General features: G+C 31.3%; 1 pseudogene; it reads right to left on the bottom strand.

Moving 5' to 3' along the window:
* Positions 1-689: 689 nt before the first annotated feature.
* On the bottom strand, positions 690-4,746 carry LOC136219743 (probable rhamnogalacturonate lyase B; annotated as a pseudogene).
* Positions 4,747-6,071: the final 1,325 nt, after the last annotated feature.

The raw sequence follows: 6,071 nt of genomic DNA, 5'->3' as shown, positions 1-6,071 counted from the left end.
AACTGTATTTTTTTAGGACGAAATATAAATTTGTCAGTTAAATATATACTTTCTATGACGATATTAAAACTGAAGTGACAAAAAAGGACGCTAGATACAATGTCAATAAAATTCTATAATTTTGATATTGTATTGAAATTCGTCACTTCAACTATATATTTAGATGACAAATGATGAATGGTGTCATTTAAATGTTTAGTATTCATGACGAAATAAAGTTTAATGTGACAAAATATTATAATAATAGTGACAAAATAAGCGTCACTAATACAAATCAATGTAGTGACACATGTTCTTGTTCGTCATATGACACATGTTCTTGTTCGTCATATATACATAATAACACGCTCCTGCCGTGACAATAACTGTGACGATCAATTTTCGTCAGCTATTATATATTATGATGAAAAAACATGTTTTCATGACAATTTGTGTGCGTGATAAAATATCAAATTTCTTTGTGTGATAAAAAAAAAACCCATTGATGACTAAAGAGAAACAAATTATGATCTTCTAGTTTCAACAGATGCACAAGTTACGACTAGCCTACCTTTAGCTTTTGATAGCCACACTAGAAACTAATATGGTAAAGGAAGAGAATCAATAGTATAATTTCTCTATTGAAAAGAATATAAACAATTCACATTGATAAAATTATATTTATAATAATTAACATATAGAAGAGATTGTCAAGGTTGTGTAGGGGCTTCGAGACGAATATAGTCATACATGACATCGTACAAGGGGCCATTATCTCTGGTTTGAGTTAGAAAGATAGTATTACTTCCTACAACAAGATTATTACAAGGCACATTTATGCTATACAACCAATACATCCCATGAATTCCATGTCTTGCTATTGCATTATCTTTCCCTATCAATCCCGTCGTAAAAAGAGGCTTTACAGCATTCTGGTTGTTGAATCGAACCTAATCAGTAAACAAAACAAACACAATATTTCTGTTAGTACCGCTAACAATGCGTTGTTACATTTATTATTATAAAAAGAAATTTAAAATCCTAATTGGCTTTGAAATAAAATATTATATACTTGAATTTCAGACATGGCAGCTGATGCTAAGGCCAACTGAAGAGTGGAATTCCCAGTCTGTTGAACAACTTGAAGTGGAAATACGATCTGCCATGTCGTTGGTTCATATGTATCTTTTCCTTTTTTCCTAGAAATGAACCAACACACATATATATAATTAGAACCAGCCCAAAGAAAGTTTAATCTATGTTGAACGGACAAATAAACATTATTTCTAAAACATAACCTTCACAATGTGTCCTTCATACAAAAATGGACATAAACATGGAAACGAAAAGCAAAAATGCTACTAAAGAGTAATATATGTGCTAACATGGAGTTTAATCCAAGGATATGAACAAGTGAAATAATTAATTAATATACCTTATAACAAGGGCGAAGAACCAATCTTTAGTGTAATTACAGACACCAACATTATAAACAAGATCATTTTTTGGATATAAATCAGTATATCTTTCCCATAATCCGTACTGCCTATATCTGTTCAACAAAAGGATTAGTAATTAAACAGTGTTATTATGGCAAATAATTTTAGTTGACGAGACGTAATCAATTACTTGTCTGTTGGATGATTAGTATATAGTTTGTTCATCAGTGTTGGGCTGGTGTCAGGCACATAGAATTCAGCAGCAGAACGGTCAGGAATTCCAATGCTCTTGGAGGAACATATACAAGTGAACCTAATGTTGTTGTATTTCCTGGTGTAACGGTGATATCACAGTTATGCTTGAAATCTCCAATTACACCAGGAACCCAAGCGTACAAACTATAGGTCCCAGGTCGAACATTTTTAATCACGAAATTACCTTTACTATCAGATCGAGTCCAAAATTGGTAGCCCTAAAACAACATTGATAACCCAATTATGTAAATAATTTCACCAAAAGCTTAATCCAAAGAATATATTTTATTATAATCACTCACAAGATTATATACCTTAGCTTCGAATTGCCAAGAGCCAGGAAAACCGGGTGCAGCTAGTCCGACATAGGCACAATCAGCATACACCGGTGACTTCTCACTCGCATATTTATCTCCAACTGTTAGCTGACCCATAACAGTCCCTCTTTGATTAGAGGAAGGAAAATCTGGAGATTGAATAAAATCGTATGGCCAACTTTTCTCTTCTTTTAACATCTATATATACAAAAAAAAGTAAGATAATGTTTTTATAATGATATTTATACCGAATGAGGAGGGTTGCCGTAGGTTTGTGGCGGCAAGCGTAAAACTTAGCCACATCTTATGACATGAACCAAAATATATGGTTCATGTTAGCCGACCCCGAATCATTTCGGGACTAAGGCTTTGTTGTTGTTGTTATTTACAACGAATGTGTAGTGTATTGACAGATACCTGTGCTTTAGCATCGTTCCAATGCGCGAGAGGATCGTTCGTTGGGGAAATAGAATTAAGATATACGAAAACAGGACCCATAACTTTCTTCCATGCTTCTCCATTTCGGTATGATGTATTAAAGTCCTTCCCGACATAATGGATGCTTGTAAACATCTGCATTTTAATTATATTACTAATGTATCTCATTCACATGGAACCCCGATAAAATTAGCTACCAGACATTAAATTATAGGTTTGACGCATGAATGAATGGATATAGAAGTTACGAACGTTCATGCAAATGGGGCCACAATGGGAGGTAAGGTCTTGTCTGACGGGCCCACCAGCATGGAATTCGTGGGAAGGAGAAATCATCCAGAAGCCAACGGGTGGATCATTTGATATCCACCCATGCACTTGGTTATGCTGGTTCTCTAGTGAATATTGGTACTTGTCATCTACCTGCAATATTATCACAATATATATTCATTATATTAAACTAAAAAACCACTAATTCTAATAACATATATTAAGTTTTACCATTTTTATAAGTAGCTAGAAGTTAATATTTTAATAGTATTACCTCTCCTTTGAATTTTGGATCGATTGGATTAGTCAAGAGAACAGCTTCAGGATATGCAAGTGGCTGACCAGTGGTACGGTCTTCCGGCATCGGCATCATCCGTTGCTTATCATCTGACACCGCCATGAAGTGAAACCTGTACATAATTGCATTTTTTTATTATCTTAATGCATACCTAAATATTTACAAATTAATTTAGGTAATTTAATACGATTTTCCATAATTACTTCTCTTTTTGGAGCTTAAACACAACTCTAATTTGATCAATGTCAACATCAGGCCATCCTTTTAAACGTTCCAATATTGTATACATATACAAACCTGAACTTCCACACCTCACTATATACCTGCATCAATTGAAATTTCATTAATATCATTAATTTGTGCCTTAATCATAGTATTACAAAATATACATTAATTATTTTAGTAAAACTGACCTCTTGTCTACATTTAGAGGAACCGCGGATTTATCCTTTGGATCCCATTTTTTGGAGAATGAAATCTCTACCTGTTGCTCATCTTCCTTTATGATTTTAAAATCAGTGGTTTGTACCCTTAAGGAAAGAATAATTTAATTACAATTTCATCAGACATAATCAATTTATCTATCATGAAAATAATAATTAAATAATTTATATGTCATATGGGTTAAATTACTTGTCAAATATGTCAGACCCTCCAGGTGTACTCCAAACCACATCCCAATATCTGCACATAAAAAAATATTGTGTAATGTAGTTAGAATTATATTTCAAAGAAAAACATATAAAATGTGATTTATCTAATTAGTTATTGATATATGTAAACAAATTCTAAAAAAATAAAAATTGAATCAACATTATCGTTTACATAGTACTAAATTAAATATGTTTAAATATGTACCCTCTATCATCTTCTTCATGTTTTATTTCAAGTACATTATCGATTTTGTTGTACTTAATTCCAATGACATCACCACCAGGAGAAGCAAAAGTGACTTCAACAAGTCCATTATCAATCACAACCTGATACAAAACATTAAAAAATATTTAAGAAAGTAACCAGAAAATATATTTAAGATAAAAAATATTACTTCTTACACTACATTATATCTGTCATTTTTTTTTATTTCAATACAGAAAAGTATAAAAATACACCCTTGTAATTTCATTGAGTAGATGTATGTGATATTTTTTTACAAAATTAGAAACCAAGATAAGAAGAGATATAAGATAAGTAATGATTACTCGTTGTTGATCCTTTAGTACGTGAACTTGAACCCCGGTAGGAGAACTACTATTGGTCGTCCTTGAAACATTACTACAAAAAATTTCCAAAAATATGATATTAAATTTCTCATCAGGTAAGTAAAATCTAGGATAGGTGGATTTATGGAGTGTAATATCAACAAAAAGGAGAAGAAACAGAAAATGTTCAAACGGGCAGAGATAATAATAAGAATTATTTTTGGGCTTTAACTATCAACTTAAATTTTTAATTCAATTGGTTCTTTGACACAAACAAGATTTATCTTCTTTGTCCATGCTGTGAAATTCTTCTCATATCATAGACGGCGAAAAAAATATTCGGTACGATAGTGTCCTAAAGTCAAGGATATCCTATGCATATATAAGCTCACAATACATTCAAGGTTCATCAATAATAATTAAAAAAACTACATAATTTTATATTCAATGATCAGGGAAGAACCTCAATTCGGTCTGGACAGAAGAGGCAATGAAGAAAGAGAAGCAAAAAAAGATTATAAGAACACACATCTTTTTCTTTTGTTTTGTTTTGTTTCCTTTCTGTGAGAATAAAACACAAAATAAAAAAAAGTTTAAAAAGGCAAAATAAAATAGTAAGTTGCGTTGGAACATGATAGAAACCACAAAAAAATTACTTAAAACAATGCAATTAGTTAATAGAAAACAAAAGACATACATTTCTTGTTACCAATGTATGACAAAACAAAGGTGGATTTGAAACCATAAGTAAGTTTTTTGTTGGAAAAGACAAAATAACAAAGGTTAAGTTACAAAATATGACGGCCCATTTTTCATATTTATTTATACGTCTTCCACTCGATATTTGACACGTAGCATATTTATTTTACTTTAATCGTATTAACTTTGGTTAAAGTATGACCATTATGACGCGTGTTAGAAATAGAATGGGAACACCGTATTTTTTTCCCGAAACTTATAAGTGTTTGAATAATACATGATAAAAGTTCTAAAAGTGAGAGCTATTTTTGTCTAGAAAAATTTAATAAGTTATTTTGAAATTTACTTACAAGTTAAGGAGTATTTTTTATTTAGAAAAAAATTAATGTCAGTTTTACTGATGCTAAACAATGCTTTTAGGTGGTAGACATTAGGTCATTTTAGAAAGTGAACCGATTCTCCTTGTATTTGTCATCAACCATAACCTAGGAATTTATACATAACTAAAGATATCTCTTTTTTTATATAACAAGAAGTTTTACATAAATAGGAAACTAAAATAAGAAAGTGAATAAGCTAAGAAATGAAAGAAAATAAATCAGACAAAATAGGAAAAGCTAAGAAAAGAAAGTAGATAAATTAGACAAATAGGAATATATACAGAATAGTGGAAATCATATTAGGTGCCAACACTACAGAAATTTAATCTTTTATGATGCACACAAATTGTCATGCTTTAATACATGCTTTTTTTGCCATGTCATCAACTTAATGAGATATGTAAAAAATTTCCTCCAATTTTTACTGCATTACTAATTTTTTTTACTAACATCTAAAAGCGCACGTACTATTTTAGCATAAAAAAGTACTACAGTTATGTCCATCTATAAGTGCTTTTCCAATAGCAAAAAATGGTCTACTAAGCAATATAGGTACATGAAAATCTTTTTCAATATCCATGGTAATGAAGTCGACTGGAAATATGAATTTATCCACTTTGACGAGAATGTCTTCCGCTATAACTCTATGGTACCCAATTGATCTGTCGCCTAACTAGAGGGACACTCTAGTGGGAGCTGGCTCCCTTAGGCCTAGCTTTTTTATAAACGTTATATGGCATAATATTTATGTTGGATCCAAGGAAGCACATTGCATTATATTTAAATTACCAGTG

Source organism: Euphorbia lathyris, chromosome 1 (genome assembly GCF_963576675.1).
Source record: "Euphorbia lathyris chromosome 1, ddEupLath1.1, whole genome shotgun sequence".
Lineage (NCBI taxonomy): Eukaryota > Viridiplantae > Streptophyta > Magnoliopsida > Malpighiales > Euphorbiaceae > Euphorbia > Euphorbia lathyris.
The sequence above is the reverse complement of the archived record's forward strand: the minus strand, read 5'-3'. Positions and strand labels throughout refer to the sequence as shown.